The 21,125-nt window shown below is 38.0% G+C and overlaps 1 protein-coding gene across 11 annotated transcripts in view; it reads right to left on the minus strand.

Moving 5' to 3' along the window:
- The window catches only part of TRIP12 (thyroid hormone receptor interactor 12), a 78,919-nt gene that overhangs the window by 54,990 nt on the left and 2,804 nt on the right, over positions 1 to 21,125 (minus strand). The window contains exon 1 of one of the 11 annotated variants that reach the window (XM_069024386.1): positions 21,001 to 21,061. The exons of 8 other annotated variants lie outside the window; for them this stretch is intronic. The gene's annotated coding sequence lies outside the window, so the exon portion shown is untranslated. Of the gene's footprint in view, positions 1 to 14,641; positions 14,753 to 14,831; positions 14,851 to 21,000; positions 21,062 to 21,125 lie in introns of those variants that run through there. 2 more of the 11 variants (XM_069024390.1, XM_069024387.1) reach the window with 2 other exon arrangements.

The following is a 21,125-nucleotide window of genomic DNA, read 5'->3' on the forward strand; positions in this document are numbered from 1 at the left end:
ACTTAACTGCATTTCTTACTGTGTACTTGTTGCCATATGACTCCCAGTTTGCTTTTAAATATAATGCAGCTTCATGATTCAGCTGTGACCTTTGGCATTGAAACATTAACTTAAGTCTCACTGCAAGCTGCACAATAACATAAGCCCAGTTAGTCCAGTAATGAAGAGATATTTTCACAACTGTGCCTTCCACATCCTGAAACAAGAGAAGACCCCAGAGGTTCCTAAATCTGAACTGTTCTCATTCAGACTTGTCCCTCTGAGTCTCACTCCAAGCACTTGGCTTCTTCTTTCCCATCATCAGACACCTACATTCAAAGGAAATGTGCAACTCAGCAGAGATCAGCCGAATGTGCCAGCGCAGTCCTGCCAGATTTTAAGACAAATTCCTCAACTACACTGATTCTTCCTCATACCCACAATCACAAAAAGCTACAACCATCCATCAGACCTCCATGCTTCTGCAACAGACAATGCTATTTAAGAATTTTTAAGCTCAGATCCCCTTCTAACAAAGTTATCTGCACACAAGCCTTTTTAGTTATGTGTCATAGCTCCATATTCCTAGCTATGATGATGCCAAAGCATGGGCCTGCAGAGGCTCTCATCATAAGCAGACTCCTTAGAATGAGGATCAATTTCAAAAGCCAGCATTTCCAATAAACCCATGACATATCTTCTGAAGCCATGTAACAACACTGGTATCTAGTGCTTATTATGCTGCATAGTATTCTTGAGTTTTAGCAAACACTATTTGATTACTATTTAGAGTAATCTTCATTATTGTACAGGAAAGCAACTAGAATTAATTTCTGTAGACCTAACATACCCATTGCAAACACTATAGCTAATGTATAGTCAACGTATTGCTTGGAGAGGTTCTACAGGAACAAAAGACAAAAACCACCTGTTAACTTGCAGCGAAGCCTTCAACCTTGTGCAAAAGCCAACAGGAAATGACTAACATGCTTCCATGTTTTTGGAGCAAACTGGGAAAACAGAGAATGACACAAAAAGCCCATACCAGCCTTTACTTAGCATCCAAATCACTCTGAAGGATACTAAGAACTGTAATGTAGCAACCCTGACATAGCCTACAGCGAGAAAAATGAGTAAACTGAAGGAACTCCAGCATGCTCTAGGGCTGCAAATAGGGTAAACAAGGCAAACCAGTAACAATAACTAAAAAATGAACTGAACTCTTCCACAAGGGCTTTCTTAATCTACTTGCACGAGATCTAAAACTTGTTTGTTTGGGGTGTTTGTTTGGTTTGGATTTGTTTTGGGTGGTGGTTTTGTTTTTTGTTTTGGGGTTTTTTTAAGTTCTTTGCAAGAATCTTGGTAATGCAAGAATTTTTTCAGACTCTTGCACTCTCATGAGTATTTTGAGATATGCCTAGCACCTCTGCCTATAATGCTCCCTTATAATACCTATTATCTGCTTGGAGTTGAGCTAAGTACACTGGTCAGCATCCTTCCTCTCTCGTACTTTAGCCCAAAATTAATCCTTTTATTTAATTTAAAATGCTTTATTTAATGATGCTGCAGTAATGCACCTCCTCAAAATTGCACAGGCTTACTGCCCTGAAGTCATTATTAGGCAAGGGGGGGGGTGTGGGGGGGAGAGAACAAAAAGACAGGAGGATGTTTATATGCCTTGCAAGTTCAGAACATTTTCTTCCATCATGTTGCACATCTTGCCAGCCAGAACCCAGAGTTCCGTGTACATATCAGAAAATATTAAGCCTAAGACTTCAGATTTGTATTCACTTACTTCAATGTAGACAACATTAATTTAATTGATCAGCTGTTTCTGTGATAAATCTAGTCACTTAAGACAGAAACAACACTAAATATACAAGCATACAACATATTTAAGAGTTCAGACTTCAATTGTGACTACACTTAAATTACTGCCTATGGTTTAGTAACTGCTGAATTGTTTCAGATTTACATCATTTTCAACTGATGTCAGCTGCAGCATTTTTGCTCAGTGTTCACAAGGTTCTCCTCATTTACCTGCAGACATACACACCTATTTACTTGCCTGACAAGTAAGCACTTGCAAGTACTCAATTACTAATTCTACTTCAACAGCTGACTTGAATTAAGATGACTTTTTAGTCCAGGGAATTGTTTTAAACTCCATCTTCTGCAGCTGATTTTGACACAATATTCTCCCTCCCTACACTCTCCAAATTCAAGACTTATTCAGTCATCCTTGTTCTTTTCCCACTAAGGTCCTCACATTCAAACAGATTTTAAAGCTCCACACAGGCAGAAGTTTGTGTTTTCAGTTTAGCAGTTTCTTGTCCCTTCTGCTTGTCGAAGTAGCTCATGGAAGAAATTTAGGGAGTGGATACAATAACATACTGAAAACTTCCTAGAAACATTTTCTGCAATGTCCTAAATTCTCATCACCCCTCCCTTCTTCCTGACAGTAAATTTCTACACACAAACAAGGGAAAAATATATTTTCCCATGAGCTGCAAGGTGCTGTAAGGCACAGTAAGGTGTATGCATTTAGTCTGTATTCATGCAAATCTTAAGTTATTCAGCTGCGTGAAACCATTGAGCCTTAAGAAAATAACAAACTTTTCTTCTTTCAACATAGGAAGACCAAGCTAACATTTAATTTCCTTATCTGTTTCCATTTCTACCTTCTCCATAAGAATAGTCGTAAGTTGTCTGCAGGATTCAAAGATGCCAGAGTACACTAAGGCTTCCTTGATGCACTGCATCCAATGTACAACTCACATGGTGACATTTATCAGGACGACTTCCTCTGATACAGAAACCACACAAAATTATATTGAATCACGTATTAGGCTGGACTGTATTCTTTTTATATTTTCTTTCTCCAAAGAGTTCTCTAGAGAAGAACTAGAGAACTACACACACAGAACTGCATGCACAGACACACTAACTAGAGCAAATTCAGTACATATATAAAAATCTCCAGGACAAACAAGATTCTAATGACATAACATTACTTCATTGCTACAAAGACAGACAAGCAGGTCTCAAGGAAGTTTCTTCTGGAAACAAGCACGTACAGCTGTAAGCAAACAGATTTCTACAACTGGCACAAAATTTCTACAGATTTATATAGTTGCATCACTTTTGTCACTTCTTTTTGAAGACATCAATAAGGTATCGATGGGAAGACAAGCAGAGTTTAACAGCATTCAGAGGGAAACTTCTCTTCAGACCAGAGGCTTTTTTGACGCAGAGTTTAACTGAAGTACAAGAGTTAAGTCAGAATCATTTTTAAAAGCCTTGACTGGAAAGAATCTCTTGAGATTATATGGTCCAACCAACCTGCTGAAAGTAGGACCTCAAATTACATTAGACAGTTCTCATTCTGAGAAGTGACAGTTGCCAACCATGATGACAAAATACAGAGCCCTGAGCAAGAGGTGAATCACAAGAGCTACCCTGAACAAAGGGGAAAGGGAAACAAAATCACGAAGTGAGGTATCAAAGCATCACCATATATAAAAGCATGCAAAGAAGACACTAACAAGAATATCAGAAACTTTAAAAAATCATGCAATAGATGTTAGTTCAAATAACCTGAGTTCTCAGATCTGCGTAAGATGTACACATACCCAAGGACACAAACCCCATCCCTTCCAAGGACAACTGCTCTGAGAGAAGAGCTAACTATGGCCCAGCTCCTCACTGCAATCACAGAGCTCAGAAAGCCCTCTCTCCCTCCCTTTTGGTTCCTCAAAGGCACAATCCAGTAACCTGGACTAAGAGGAGAAAATAAGACAAACGGGCATATAAGCTACAAACTTCAAAGGAGTCCAGTCTCTGAAGATTATAGATTTAGGACCACCTCATATGCCCATTTTTACACTGAGTAACTTTAGACAATACATAAGCTGTTAGCCAGAGAAGATTTTTCCAAACTGCCAACAAAGAGGAGAAAAACTTCAGTAAAATATTTTTCCTAGATTCATTTACAGTGGAAGAGTTATTTTTAACTTAGCTTCTCTGGAATCACTGAAGTGATTTCAACATAAAGAAAAATAATAAATCAGTCAAGGAGCAGGAGTTATTCCCTCTTCCACTGACTTTACAACAAACAGCCATCAGAAAATTATGGCAAACTTTGGGCCTTGCTGCGTTAGGAAGTCAGCTTTCCCTTTCCCAGGCTTTCAAGAGCTCAGTCCTTGCCTATCCTTTTAGCCAAAAGGGTGGCAGTGCTGAAGGCCACCCTCACAGAACAGCAAAGTGAGTTACTAAGAGCCTGAAAGGATGTACCCACCAGATAAGTCTCTGGACTGCATTTATGTATACTGGTATCTGGCAGTTCAAATACTCATTATCTGCAACTAGAAGATTTACAAGTTCCCACAGGTGATAGGAACACTGAAAACACCTCTGAAAAGATGCACAGCACTACTTGCTAGAGGAACACCCAGGTTGTCAGGACTGTGTGATTCGGTCATCCATGCCATGACCCCAAGCAAGCAAAGTAGCACACTTACCTACTGACTTTTGTCTAGTGAGAGGACTGGCAGATATGAGAGATCAAGTATTGTTTAAGGAAAAATCTAAATACATGTATCACATGCTCCAGTGTTGATAAGAACACTTTTGTGACAATGACTGAATTGCTGAAGCTGAACAGCCTCCCCTGCTTCAAGCAGGTCAATTGAATTTAAGTCTGAGACTGCAGAGACCTTTCACTGAATCTGGTATGGGAAAAGCAAACTAAAGACTTCTTCAGGGACCTGGAAGAAACTTAAAAACTTGTTCCATTAAGATTACAGAAAACTGACACCCATCATTACTTTAGAAATAAAACAATGGATTAGCTTTTATACCACAGTCAAAACCTCAATAAGTCCTTCTGGGCTGTGGAAAAGTCAAATTGAAATAGCAAAGGGGGCACTACTCAAAATTACAGAGAAGTTCAGGTACCACTGGCAGTCAACAATACAACTAACTTGTCAGCTGAAGAACCAAGAGAAACCTAGGCATGGAAGGGAGGACCACAAAGTAGCTAAAAAAATTTAAAAATTAAGCACCTGCAGAGGCTAGACAGCAGAACATTCCCATGCATCTGAACACCTTAAAGGAACAAAAAGAACCCAAGCCTGTAGAGGGTACAAGGGCAAGCTCAGGTATCTCAGGTCTGATTGTACAACTGGTCCTCCCAGTTCATGGTACACAGGATCCATAGCTTCATTTCATTACTGAAGAAAAAAAAATCACCATATTTGTGCACTGAGAAATTAAAACCAGGTCTAAATCTTAACTGAACTCTTGCAAGGTGGTTGAGGGGGCTACCTAACATTAAGACAGTAAAAACCTTTACTCCTATGGTCCTTTTTTTTTCCTCTGGAAAAACAGAAACTGCAGTCTGAGGAGAAAAATTAAAGGAGTTGCATGGAACAAATATAATGGTCTCTTGAGGGCATCCCTCTTCAGTTCTGCCACATCACTGCTTTCTTTCTCTTATGTTCATCAAGGACTGAAATATTACAATTTGTATCACTCTGTGGACTGCACTTTGGTTCACAAAACAACACAAATGTCAGTCAGATCTTTGATCCTCATCCAAAGGAGAAGTTAGGAAAAATAAAAAGCATTTCAATTTTTTTCTCTTGCTTCTCTGTAGTTCTACATTATGTATTGAAAGAGTTGTCAACAGCAACTATTCCTCTTGTTTTTGAGTGCATCAGTAATAGAGTTAACAAAAAAATAATCACCTAGAACGTTTACTTACTACTTCATTCAAAGAATTTGCCCCTGTAAAAAAAATTCAAATATCAAAGTTGTTCTTCTCCAAATAAACCAAATTTGATACCTTTCCATATCACTGTTTATAACACGTCCAAACTCGCTCAGTGTAAGTTTTCCCCTAGTGTATGGTTTGATTTGAATTCATTAACAAAGGAAGGGAATGCTCTCACTGTGGCAGAGGGCCAGGACTCAAAGCTTCAAGAAAATACTTTTGTGTTTACAACACCTGTAGTTTCTCGGTCTGAATTCAGTGTTCTATATTATTTTGTCTTTTTAACCACCTAAACAAAGTTCTGTTGCATAATTCAGTCAACTCTGCAGCAGTTAAATTTTTTACTACAGAGATATAAAGATTATCAGAAGTGTAAGAATCCAGAAACTCTCAAGTCGATCTACATCAAGGAAAAGAACAGTCTGATCTGGATAGCTGCAAGTCAGACAGAGATAGCTCAGCTTAAGAAGCAGCCCAGAGGTATTTAAGCCACGTCAGTAACACAAAAGATTTGTTAGACCACACAGAGAACAGGCACACACAAACATAGCAAATGTTAGATGCAAAATACTGAACCACGTTTCATATCTTTCTTGACAGATCTTTTTCCCTTTTAGCACAGCAATGGGAAAGAACGCAAAAGTGAGGAACAAATAGGTTCAACGTTTCTTCCGTACACTTGTGTCACAGAGCAAAATTTTTCTGCCAAATCAGTCCTACAGCAAGAGCTTGACTTCACCTCTACAGGACCTTTAAAACTACTATTACATACTGACAACCTGCTCCAAGCAAAGTCTACACTACGAGAGCCTCAGGATGCAATTCTGCTATGTGGTCTTAATAAAAGTGGAGTTTCAACCTGCTAATAACAATGGAAATAATAGCTCTTTTGTTTTTTAAAATTAAACAAAAGCAACTCTCTCCAACAGAAAAGAACATTTTCCAACAGCCAAATTATGACCAAAACTTTGCTGTTTGTACACAGAACTCAATTTCTTGCAGATTTTTAACAAAAAAACATAATAAGCAATAGAAGTAAAATCTTACCTGATCTTCATTTTCAGCTTCTCTAGAAACCCTTGTTTAGTAGGGTTTAGCCCTTGTTTAGCCAAAAGTCACTATCTGTACAGTGGCTTAAACTTTCACTAACATCATAATAAACAAAAAAAAAACCAAAACCAACCAAAAAAAAAAAACAAAACCACACAAACAAAAAACACTGTCTGGCAAGAATGAAGGAGAAGACTCTATTCAGTTCAATGAGGAACTTTTACCTTCTGTGAGACAACATGAATCAAAGCACAGAATCCTTCACGAAGTGCAGATCAGTGACACTGCCAGAAAAGAAGGCAAGCTAGAAACAGGTAGTCCAGCTAAGACCAAGTAAAACAGGTGTAGCAAAGTTAGGAGAGGGCATTTATTACCAGTGAAAAAAAGAAAAAAAATCAGCTCAGTGATTTGTACAAATTTCAATTTAGTAGCTTATTTCAGTACTTTTATGCAAGTGAACCAAGAATTACTCAAAACCATCACCCACTCTAAATCTGCCCTGCCCAATGCTTAATGCCCAGCTGCCTTCGAGCTGCATAGCTCCATTTACTTACAACACTGAGTCTGAACACAGAAACCTACTGCTCCAACACCAAGCCTCTTCCCTATTCTAACTCCACAGACCAGATGGTGCCTTATTTGCAGTTGGCCATTCCCTGCATCTGGCACACCACAGCCCTCAAGCAAAACCAAGTGCAACAGCACAAGACAAATACTGATATGGTACACAGCCATGTCCTACCTGCAGAGCCTGTTAGACAATACATGCCCCAAGCTGCAGCATGGAAGGTTTTCTGAGACCTGCCAAATTCCTAATCAACTTTTGCCAAGCTGTCTTAAATTACTGAGAGACCTAGTGAGCTCAGTGGCTAGTAAAACATGGTTTGGTCACCCAAAGTCTAAATTAACACAAGATGATCTCTGCAATCTCCTAGATAACTATAAGGGGAAAGGCAAAAACAGAAAAAAAATAAAAGCTAAGAACTTTAATTAGCCACTAGACTGAAGGAATTCAGAGACTAGATGTTACAGAAGTTACTGCGGGAAGAAGAAACAAAAATCAGTTGACTTGTATATGCAGATTAGAAAAGTGTGCCACAGATGAACTCAAGACCACAGGTCTAAAGGTATTACGAAAACATGGTAAAGAAGCAGGAGACTGGGTCATTTTGTTAATATTCAGCTTTAGCGCTAAACCAGTCTACAAAAAACTGTTCAGTACTACCTGCATGTCTTAAAGAAAAAAAACTACAAAGATAAAAACAAGAATTCCAAAAAATAACTTATGTTTCCAAGGCCAGGTAGAAGGTACTCATCTGTTTACTACTCACCTAAAATGGGCCCTCAGATTTTTGCATCTTCAAAATATAATTTAGACAAGTTTGGGACAAATCAGGAGGTTTTCAGGAGTTTTCCTGTTGTTTTTCTAATCATTGATATCTAGCACTGACTCAGGCTAATGGCTGTTGAGGCTTCCTTTCCCACATTGGCTCAAGCAGGTTATGCTGTCCTCCTGAACAGACTTCATCCAAATGCTACACTAAAAAGGTCACAGGCCTAATGCATAGCAAGATTCCTACACCACATGACACAATCTGGGAAATGGTTTAATTGCAGTTGTTGAGGAAGAAATCCAATTAAAACAGGTTAAGTTTCCGGCTTCCTCAGCACTGGATCTGCATATGGATCTTTTGCTATCACACGAATACAGTAACAACAAACAAAGGGATTAAAATACATCTAAGTTTTCTAAATTGGGCAGTGCTCAAACCAGCAGCCCCTTGGAATTATGTGCCACAGACATTTTCTCAACCACAGAAAAAATTATACATTTACATTATATCTTACAGCGATGTAATTAGGAGCAAGCTCCAATATACATACCAAATTACTGACACAGGCACAATTAAAGACATTTACCTTGTATGAAACCATGAACCAAACTGTCTACCAAATATCTGTATAAACAGAAAAAGTTCTTTGTAAAGCTGAACAAAAGGAAGTCACAACCCAAGAAACGCCTGTTAAACACTAATGATTAAGCTGTCTTTAAACTGATCCTACCAATGATAAGATCATGACTTTACAGCGTTCAGAGCTATTCTTTCATGTTAAATACACAGAACAACACACAATATTAGCTTCCACAACTGTATTTTAGGAAGGTTCAAATTTTTACAGTCATGGAAAAAGCTGTCCAAAGCTAGAGCTTTATGAAGGAATTAAACAACTTTATGGCATGCTTTATTGCCAAGTGTCTACTCCACTCTGCACATTTACACCTTCTCAGTGCTCCATAAATAAAACAAGGGAATGTTGTAGGGACAAAGCATTGTACATGATGCTGAACTTGAGCAAAACTAAACATTAGAGCTCTTTCAAGTGCTTTTTAGCAGGATGCCAAACTTAGTCTCAGTTTTAAACTAGACAAGAACTCATCACCAAATACAAACAAAAAAGTCTGCTACAAATTTCTCTCTTCCTTCCCGTATGCACAAGTACCACCAGGACTTTTTTCTGCTTTACTTCATCAGTGATTATTACCTCATCTTTCCCAGGTTACCCACACACTTTTCTTGAACAACTGTAACCGTACCCATATGTTACAGCTCACAAGACTAACAAGCTAACACTAATGAGGCATTTTTCCTAGGGTCCTAGCATGTCCAAGTTTGTCAAAGCCTGAATTCCATGTCAATAGTCAATCACTTCAGAGTTGGAAGAAAGGTTCCTTACATTTCTGCCAACAAGATGTTCCAATAGGTACTGCCTAAGTCTGTTCAACACTTTTTGTTACTTTCCAGCTAAACTGCTGCTCTCTGATGTACTGATTCACAGGCTAATACAGAACACTTATCAGAACACAGTCTCTTCACTACCCTGAGACACTCATAAAAGAGCAAGCAGAGCTGTAAGTCTTCTAAAGCTTGATCAAAATGATTATTTAAGAAGTAGCTATTACAATAGCTGGTTTGATAAGCCTTTGCTCTTGCAATTTGCTCCGTGACCCAATCAGAATACTCGAAGAGTTGTCTCCTATACAGGTGACCTTTCATCCAACACTAATGATTAACTATGCTTTATAAGCAAACCTACAACCTACTGCCCCCCAAACAACACACTAATTTTGGCCTTGTCTAGGACTGAAACAGAAAAATGGTGAGAAAGAGAGGAAAGGAAGACAGTGTTTCTTCTAAGTGCTTTGTATATACATCAGTGATATAATACCTTGAAGCAAACAATGCATCCATCGTGCTACACTCCTAAAATATGTTTTAGCAAATGTGAAAATAGTCCTATACTGTTAATAGGACACTGAATTGGAAGCAAAGTTCACTCAACTCCCATGCAAGCTTTCTTGTCTTTCTGGTTTGCTTTCGTGCCCTAGGTTTTTTTCTTTATGAAACATCCTTAAGACACTCCAAAACTACTCCACATCATCCTCTTTACTCTTTATTATAAGCCATTTAATAAAATGCACCAGTAAGGAAGACAAAGAAAAGAATATTTAACTGGAGAGAGCAGCTTCATCACGGTTCAAGATAAAATAACTCTTTACAACACTTGAGTAAAAAACACAGAGAATGGAGTGGCTTCAAGGAAAGATAAAAGAATATGAAATAGGCTTGTAAAGAAAGAGGGAAAATACCTGTAGGCCCAGAGGTGAGCCCAGTTTCTTCCCTTCCCTCTGCACAGTATCTTACATATCAAATGTAAAATGTAGATATTTCCTAAAGGCTGCAGCCTCTCTTACTCTTCCATCTATTTTGCAAACCAAAGATACTCAGCTGGAAGCACACACATCCCTATCCCACGTACGATTAATGAGCAAAAAAGCATTCTAGTAATCCCAGTATCTTTACCACTTCCATTTCCCCATGTCATGTCTTGCAAATACATCTTTTCTCCCATCAACTATTTCCTAGCACCTCCAAGCCCTATTAGCTACCAAAGACGCCAAATTAATTGCACTAAATTTGGATCTTTAGTCTATGCTTTTCAAACTTTATTTGCTTGCTTACTTTGTATTTAAAGATTCCCCTGACAGAACAGTTTTGGGACACAGACACCATGTACTGCTATTTGAAAACAGCCTGATCTGTCCAACACAAATTTCTTCCACAGAACTGAAAGCTGATTAAAACACTGCTTGCCAAACATGCAGTTATCTATGAAAAAAAATAGCTGAAACTATTTTCCATTAAATGTCTATTTTGTTAGAAAGTGGAGGATATAAAGCAGCTAACACTGAATTTTCAAAATGGAAGTCTAGAGTTGTTTTTTCTTATATCAAGGGCAGCATATGTCACTAGCATATTATTAACATGGTAGTATTTATTATATTAAACAGTTGCATGATAAGAGCCTGAAAGTTTCAGAACTGCTTTTTCATTTTCAAGAAAACATTTCAGAGGTGGTATCAGTCTGTGTTTTATAATGGATACTTTTTGAATTAAAATTACAGCACAAACATTCTGTACATATTCAAGTATGACAGATGTTCTGAGACAAACACCTATTTGTTTTTTGGGTTTTTTTGTAACTCCATTAATTCTAAGCTAAGTGGTGATTACACTTCCTTATACTCTTCATACAAGATTTAACTCACTACTGAAGTTACAGCACAGATTAAGGAGAGAAAACAGGTCAGACTTGAGGGCATTAGAGCCCTGAGTCTGCACTATGCAGTTGCTCAGGTGAGCTCCATTATATCTCCCAAAGAATACCAAGTACTGATGGAAGCTAAAAATTCCAACTACATTTCTTGGGAGACATCCTAGTGAGTGTGGTCACCTAGAAAAAATAGGAAGGCAAATTGCGTTGCTCTAATCCAAACCTACATGGAAGTCTTGTGTACTTCATAGAAGGCAGTTTCCAACTATTACATGTATTTACCCAAAGTTCCACATACCTCAGTGGGTATGGGGATAGAGTACAATCATTAACTGCACTACTATATGCCAATGCAGACATTTTCATGCTAAAATTCAGCATATGAAACTTAGGGTGTTTGTCAAAAATGTAGATTGCATCTGTACAAGTTGATATAGACAATTTAAAACCTGACACTTTGATCTATCACCAACTGTCACAAGTTAAACTTTTCAAATTCTGCTGAAGCAACTTGAAATTACATCACCTTCTCCTCCACCCTCCCACCAAACACTACTACAGTCTAGTCAAATAGAAAGAACAAAAAGTTTAAATGATAGGCAGTCAGAAATTTGTATTTTCAAGTTATTCCCACTTCAAAGCTGGGCCACCAACTTTCTCAACAATACAGCAAACACCCCAAGAGTAGATACAATTTCTAGTTTGTCATAATCTGGAATACTACTAAGTAGTAACAAACTACCTCGATTTTGGGTGCATCTAAGCTAAACTTAGACATTTAAATCACTATATGCTCCCACAGGTTGAGCTGCCGCTTCTAGCTGCCACAGGTCTGGGCTTGCACTAGTCACATCCTGCATTTGATGTTGTCAACAGAAAGCCCAAACCCTTCTGAAGTAGGCTTTTTAACCAGGTAGATCATATAAATAAAGCAAGGATAGGGGTTCACAAGCCCCAACTCAGCTATGTCTCAGAGTTAGGTGAGAATTTGAGCAAATACAGTAGTTTGCATCTCCTCTACTTGTCACACTCAGTGACCTCTGAGCAGCATTCTTGAATCAATAAGCACAAAACTCTGGATTCTTGAACTCCTTGACTGTCATTCAAAGCTTAGTCATGGCAGGTTAACATCTTTAGAATGTCTTCCCTTAAGGGACATAAGCACACAGATTCCCATGGGAGCAACTATCCCAGTACAGCTGTAACATTTATGACAACAGAGCTAGAATCAGTGGTATGAAAACTCAACACTTGTACATACTTATGCACTTCATTTTTTCTCCTCCTTAAGTTAGCCTTTAGCTGGCAACTAGGTATTTTACACTAAAATCAGGCATTTAAAGTCCTCCAAGCTAAAGAAGTACGAAAATTACAGTAAGGAAAAATTCTCTTTACTTTAAAAAACAAATTACTATTTAAAGAGATACCCTTAGTGCTGACTAGTACTGACCTTAGTACTTCCAGGAATAGGCCCTCTCCTTTCCTGAGAAACAAAGTCTGTTTTTTTCAAATATTTTCACAGGACAGCCTACCTTCCTTCTCTACGTCAGTAGCGTCATGACATTTTATTTCTTTACTCCATGAACTTATGTAGATAAACATTCTCATTGAACCAAAGTTTCAAAGTTTAGCAAAAAAGTACTCTTTGATGAGGACTACAACTTCCATCCAGTTGGTTTCAAAGCTGTGTTACAGCAACCACACTCAAGTAAGAATATTCTACCATTCAGACATAAGTGGACGTAAAATATTCGCAGCTACTCTGAATACACAGTCAAAGGCCCAAGGTTTTAAAAAACAACTGAAAATTAGATGTCTCTCTAAGCTGTGAGTGCTTAAACATTTTTAACACTTGAAGGCAGGCAATAATGCTTAACTTGTAATGGTATTAAATCTTGAAATCATACTTCAGTAATGACAGGACATCAATAGACTCCAGATGCAAAAGATTTTGTTTTTTGACAGTAGAACTCTGGACACTTGCTACTCTTTCCAGGCTCACAGAAGAGAGGTCATTCATTATTTTATTTCTGTTTTGTTAAACCCAAAACTATTTAAACAACCAGTTGCTGTTAAGTGGCATCCAAACAGAACGCACCATTACACAAGTTTAACAGAAAGTATTTGTAATGATGGAAGACTATTACCCATAGAAAAAAACTATGAACTAAGATGAAAGCTTTATTATTATTACAGCCTTGCTTATTTCCAAATAACTACACAGGTGATATAGTTATCTAAACACAGAGCTGTTCCCTCAAAACTCCTCTTTTCCCAAAATTATCAAAACTTACAAGTTCCCTTTTCTTTCTTCTGTCCCTCTCCCAAAGCAGTAAGGATGCATCAAAATACAGAACAGTAAATTATTCTAATGAGACACTTGCAGTGCTGAGAAGTACAATATTACCACTCAATATGGAGATGCTGTACTTCAGTACTGAACCCAAAAAGCATTACTGTAAGCCAAACCCCTGTCAGTTGACCTAAGCATCAGTGTCTACATGTTCCAGTTCCTCCCAGAGTGATGCCGGAGCGGAATGGGAGAAGAGGTGTGGAACCAATGCTTAGGTGTATACACCATTAGAGAGCAACAGAATTCTCCGTGCTTTTGTAAAAATCGTGTTTATCTGGAATACTCTATCCCATCACAGTGGGCCTCGGTCAAGAGACATGAATTCCAGCTGAAAAACAGAAGGGTGATCTTAAAGAAGTTAACTAATAAAACCTGTATTATTTAACCTGGCAACAAGGCTGTAAATACTTTCTGTAAGTGCAAGAATAAAACATCAAGGGAAGAAAATAGAGAATAGTATTGAGACAGTTAGCAGGCAAACAGCTATGAGAAACTTTCATGCTGCAAATTACACGATCCTAGATTTTGAGAAATGACATGCTTAAAGAATATCCCAGGAGGACTCAAGAATTAAAAAGGCAAGTGTGAGGTCTCTTACTAAGCCTACTCCTGGAGAGTATTCACTGTCCTTACAGACAACTAACAAGTTCTGTTGTCCTACTATGCCTACCAGAGAGAGGAGATGCTCATGCTGCTCAGGTAGAAATCTCTTTAAAGGCCCAATTCCTACAGAAAGCTAGTCCCCTCCTCTGGATCTTTTGGCTAAGGAAGTAACTAGAACACCATTCTTGTTATCTTAACAGCCATTCACTTTCTCAGGTGTAAGAACTCAGAGAAGACACAGCAAAGAAGCAAACACCTGTATTACCTACAATTTGTGAAGCTTTTCCTGTCCTTGTCCCATGGCACCTACCACTGAAGCTCTGTTATGACTGAGGAGAGAAAACTTGACCCCACACCTTCTCCTGGGAAGAAGAAGGGGAGGCAGAAGACAGCCCTTCACAAAGCAAGCTACTGCAGTAAGCAGCAAGTTCTAGGATTTAAAAATAAAAAACCACAAACCATATACCACACTTTTGGATAGGGTTAGTCTGTGCAGAGGTTGTTTATCCAGCTTGATCCTTCTATTGCTGTGTCACTCTGTGCCCATATGTTCATGTTTGATATCTGCCACATTGGGGGGGGGAGGCAGGGGGAGGGATTGGGTGGGGGAGGAAACTTGCCAAAGTTAATATATTCCAAAAACCAAACCAGTTATTCCATTTGTGAAAAGAGCTCCATGTAGAACTAGAAGACAAACATAGGAGTCCTATGAAAGTGCAACAGAGAAAATTTGTAATTGAGTTGCTAACATCCAATTCAATTGGTATTTCACAATGGGTTACAGAAGAGAGAAAGTCAAAACACTAATTGAACTCTGCTGTTAGATCAATTAGCACTATCACCTGCTATCTGGTTTTGATTTGTCATCTTACTGAGCTGACTTTCCAAATAGTCTGATGATATTTTGTTGAAGGAAAACAGTATTGCAAATCTGAGTCTACAGAAGAAACCAATTCTTAGCTGAAAGGGGAGCAGCTTTTAAGTTAAAACACAATATACAATTTGGTGATGCAGAGTGATCTACTTGGCTTACTTCTGATAGAAGTTTTTAAGATGCTCCCACACCACTAAAATAGGGTTAAAATAATTGTATAATAGCACAGTTGAGTTCTAAAAGGGTTTCCAGTAATTGCAAGGTAGATGTGAAACTGCAACAAAACAGATGCCACAAACAGAAGCAACACTAGTTTAGAACAGGCAGACTGCTGAGAACAGGTTGAGGGAGTTGATAGTGTTTCTGGTGATACTTACAGGTATTACCAGCAGGAACCATAGTTAGCATTCAAGTGTGAGATCTCAATCTGATAAAAACCTCAAGATTCTGTCTGAATGAAATATACAAATTAAGAAGTTTTTCAAAACAGATGATACAATTGTTTATCCACTGACTTGTTACTTAATAGGAAACTACTTTATTTAAACAAGAATAGTTTTAACAGCTTTTGACTAAGTCTGTGACAGAAACAAAAGCCTGATAACACACAGGGAACATACTTTATTCCAGGCAACCTCTGGAAGCCATGAAGTATAGCAACAAGTGTGGTCACTGCATTGCATCTTGAAAGTGACAGACTGAGATTACTTTGCCTGTCACTTCAGTGGAGTCTCACAGGCAATTTTACATTTAGTTTAAGTGTATTCCCAAAAATTAACTCATTGCTACATTTCTATTTACCTCAAGTTTTTACATAGTTCTCAGGTTCTACCTTATTTGAGGTCTTCTCCATAAAGCACAATGAAGTTGGAATTTTCAGTCCCCATTCTGTTCCAACTCCAGTTTGGTTTGGACACTCTGTCAAGAACCTCTAAACTATAAAAAAAAAGTATGGCCATAGTGCTCAAATATGTCAACAATAGGAGGCATTAAAGTGGTACCATTCCTTCACACAGTAAATTTCACAAAATTAATCTTTCCTCTTCACAGCTAATCTGAAGAGAGCTCAGTTTCCACCCACTCCATGGAGCATTTAAATCTGCAGACTGAGGTTTGCAGTGGCATTTCCCTTAACACGCTTCTTCCAATTCTAGTTACAAAGCGCTGGTGAAAGTTCTGAGGGGCTGTCAAGAGCCAGGTACCCAGCATGGATACATTCAGTTTCAAATCTACAAATATGCAGCAGAACTATATCAACTTAAGAGCTGCCATACAGGAAATTTGACAAATGCCTATTTGGTATCTTACTTTTGGCAAAGGAATATATTTGCTGTTCTGCCAAGCTTCTTGTAACTGAGTAAGGGAGTGAAACTAGCTTCTTTAATCTACATTCTTATGGTATAATGTGGGTCCTTATTTTTATTACCAGTCTTTTATTGTAGAAAATTATCTGCTAAATACAACAGACAGAATACTACCAGAGTAAGATATGGCAGCATCCACTATCACTGCATAAACTTGAAAAACATTGTGGAACCGACTGCAGTAGATCTTTAAAGGACAAGCTTTAACACTTGGAATCCTGGCTTAAAGCTTGCCAAAGTTATGCAGCTCCCATCCCTTTCATTAAATGAGATTCAGCTGAAATTGTGTTTTCTCCAGCTGTTTAACTTAAAGATCTCATATATACCTACCTAGCAATGTGGCTGCTTCTCAGGTGCTGTTGACTCAGACTTATTGACACAGCTTATGACTGTCTGCTGTCCTTGTTCAGCTGAGCTATTTCCTACCTTCCCCTCACCCCTGTACAATGGGTAAGTTCATCAAGCCATCATACCTGAAACAACTGCAAAGCTCAAAACAAGTGAAGTCTTAAGGAGAAATTACAGTTTCCACTCAGTAAGTTGGTTATTAATAATGGATATCCTTGAAATAGAGGAAGAAAACACTCACTCTAAGGAAGGCAGAGTTCCAAGTTTATATTCAGTATACAGCCTATTAATATGAGGCCTCAGTTACTTTCTTCATTAGTGCTCTTTAAATGCACAGCCACATCTCACCTGTGATCAGAAGATTCAGTTACATTACACACACCTTCCAGGACAGGACACTCCCTACACTGAATAAGCTAATTACATAAGGGATTTGACATTAGAAGACACAGAACATTATTAACTTGGATAAGATGCCAACCTCTAGCCCTGACATTAACCACATCTTACAATATTACCTTGTCCAAAAACACACATCTATCACATGCTTCACAAAGGCATATATGATGTAAAGAGAGCTTCTCCTCACTAACTGAAGGAGTTAAAGTAAGCAACTAATCATTACACCAGTATCAAGGATATGTAATTCAAGTCTCTTGATGAGTGGGTGGGATGCAGGTGTGTGTTTTTCCTTTTCTTTAGGACTAGAGGGAAGGAGGAGGAGGACAGGCATGGGGGATATTGGAGTCCACCATGACTGGTGTTACTATGCATTGTTTCCATCTTTCCTTTTGTGGTGCCTCAACTCATTTATATTGCTCCTGCTCCAAAAAAAACTCATGTTTTCAACTCAGAAGATACTATGTAAGAGTGTATTTTTGATTTCCACATTTATTTACCTGTACTTTTACATCAAAGCAGCCTTGGACTAGAGCAGAGGTACAGAACAGACTTCAAGCACATAAAAGCCCACATACACAGATAATTTCTCCTACCTAGGGCTTGTAAGACAAACTATCACAAGCTCAAAGTAAGGCAAGTAAGACAGACATGGAGAAAAATGAGGGAGAACAAAACAGCATACACGCTTTCTAAAAACAAACATAGCATAAGTCTAGACCTAGCTACCTAGGGGCATGAGTTTCTCAGAAACCTGTTTTTTCCTAACAGTTTTACTGTTAGAAACTACACCTCAAAAATCAAGGTAAAAAATTAGAGTTACTGATCTGCATTAATAAAAATTGGTATTAACCATGCTTCAAACAGCCAGCCACAAAACTGAAAGAGGTGCACACTACTAGTATTAAGTCTAATGCCCATCTCAGGGCTTGACAGCCTTCTGAAAGTTTAACACCTTTGTTCCCCAAAAATCATACATACATCAGAAAATAAAAAACACATTTGTATTCTTTTATTTCCAGCTTTACAAAAATCTATCAACTATTTGCCCTTCTTTACACTAAGTTTACTTATTTGGACTTCATGCAATACAACACAAGTTGTTCTGAAAGCAGAATAAATGTGAAATATACCTTGCCTTTCAGATCTTAAAAAAAGCCATCTTATTCAAAAAGTACCAGGGACCTCAGCTTCCATTTTGAAACACCAAATTGCTCCCTACAACTCAAGGTTCGCATTCCAGAAGGTGACTCAGACCCTTTCATACCTTTTATGAAGGTCAGATCTTTGCAGTTCAGCACGTGCACTTTATTGAGGACACTATCAAAGCAAATCATTCAGAAAACACAGAGAAAATGGGATTTTCCCCCTAGTCCCTGAGCCAGCAGGGTATTACTACACACTAACAGCATCCTTCCACAGTTTCTTCTCCAAACACACCTTTGTCTGTTCGTAAGATTTGGGTTTTTTTCACCTTCCTTATCACCCAAGAAAACGGAGCTCTTTTTATCAGGTTGTGATCAATGAAAAACTATTTATTCAGGGGTAGAAGTAGTCAAATGTGAGAAGGGCCAAGTAACTTCCTGAGGTCCTCCCCAAACTGGCTTACTACAAGAATCCTAACAAGAGAGGCTTTTCTGGAGCAACCAAGGGCAACTATGGCTTGAACATCATTGCTAGTATTTCTCATGCATCTTCAATATTCAAGTCCAGTATTAAACTACCATGATTAACTTTTTCGTTAATACACCTAAGTTTTCAATTTTTCCTATATTAAAGTTTCCCCTTCCAGAGTTGACCATCTACTGCTCTCATGGCAGCTTTCTGCCAAATTGTACAGAGTACCTTCATGAGTCAAGTTAGACTGGCAACAGTCAGTACATTGCAAGACAAGCCGTATTACAGACAGGGAGAGTAAACAGATTGGTTCTGTGTCCTCAAACCCTGGCTGCCAGACAGAATTGAAGGAGAATATGACTGCATTTTTACACAGTTGGATTCTACCAACTTGATGGCGGGACAAGGAGAACCATTGCTCCTCAAACTAAACTTCGTACTAAAGCAACCATTGCTGGCACCTGAAAGCAGGGAGGAGAAGCCAGTTGACTTAGTCCTGTCCTCCAGAGACATTCTACATTTGATACATTGCTAAAATTTCTTTATTTTCAGAAGATAGCTTTGAAGCATGAATTCAGCAAACTGTTTTGTTAAAAAAAGACATCCTGAGACAAGTGGCTACATACAAGCATTTTTTTCATTATTGATCACCACTAAGAACTGCAAATAGTTTTGCTCCTTGAGAAGCACTTTATTTCATGCAAACTGAAAAAAAATAAATACATCAGGAAGAAAAAAGTTATTATTTTTGCAGTTACCAACCTCATGTCCTAAGTTAAAACTGAGCTATTAAAACTCTCAACAAGAAGTTGCTTTATATACTGTCAGAAATCTGTTGTGATACTATACAGGGATTAAAATATTAAGAACACATTTAAAATATTACTTCAGAAAACTAAGAACACTCACCCAAAGCTAGTATATTACTTTACAAAAAAAGTAATTTTTATATATATATATATATATATACATATATAAATAAATACATCTGATGTACTACTACCTTCAGAATCAGAACTGAACGGGGCAGTGACAGCTTGATGAAAAAAGCATAACAGAGTTCACAAAGTGCTTTTTAGGGAGTGTTACTAATTTGACAGGTGATGAACAGGACACTGATCATCCAAGAGGCCAATGGGAGATCCCAGAAACATGCAGGGTTAAGTTTTTGCCAATGAAATAGTACACCATGTTGTACAACTTTGGCATTTGAGTATACTTTGTCACAAGAATTTAGCCTCAGTTTGACAAAAGACAGATCCATGGTCAAAAGTGTTCTACATGATGCTTACCAATTAGTTTGTTAGAAAATATAGCATGGCCTATAAATACAAGATTAACACAGATAGCTGTGAGATTTATTTAGCTGCAAATTAGGTACACACGTGTAGTTTACTTAATAACTTTCCTACTTTTACTTCAGCTTCATCACTTAGAAACAAAAGGAATTTAGTCAGGTTATGTTTCTGGATTGCTGCCGAGTAAGTAACTATACTGGGGATGTAAGGATCCACATGGAAATTGATCATGTGTCCATTGATGGCATTAAAGCTAAATGCATTATATTTTTGCTACACTGCTGCAGAAAGAAGAGTGGTGTTGTCACCTATAGCTTTAGGCCTCAAATTTAGGAATGATTTTAAAAGAACAAGTTTTCAATTACAGTTTTTTTCTGTAATATTTATGCTCTGGGTTTGAAGACAGTCAAAGTACAATATAAAAACTGAAAAAAAAAAACCAAAACACCAACAACCCACCAAAACAAAAAACCAACTTGTGCACGATTCCTGATTAGGAATGACAGCTTTGATTATTAATTTACTGGGAAGATGTAGAATATTTCCCCTAATGGTCATTTTGGCCTGAAGAACTTTTGCAAGACATCAAAAGACTCCATTTTCATAAGCTCTTACTCAACAGGTTGGCACTCCTGCTGAAGTAGATCTGCTATATTAGTAAGTAGTAATGTCACACTGGCTGACCTACAATTTTTCTATTAACAGCTGAGACATGTTTAGGTTCCTACCTATGGAACCATTTGAAGACTGAAGACTTAGAGGTTGTTAATTCAAGTTGACTACTCATATTTTTCTCAGAAAGACCCTAAGAACAGAAAAAAAAAAAATCTGATTACCTAACACAACAATAAGA

Source organism: Aphelocoma coerulescens, chromosome 9 (assembly GCF_041296385.1).
Source record: "Aphelocoma coerulescens isolate FSJ_1873_10779 chromosome 9, UR_Acoe_1.0, whole genome shotgun sequence".
NCBI classification, from domain to species: Eukaryota; Metazoa; Chordata; class Aves; order Passeriformes; family Corvidae; genus Aphelocoma; species Aphelocoma coerulescens.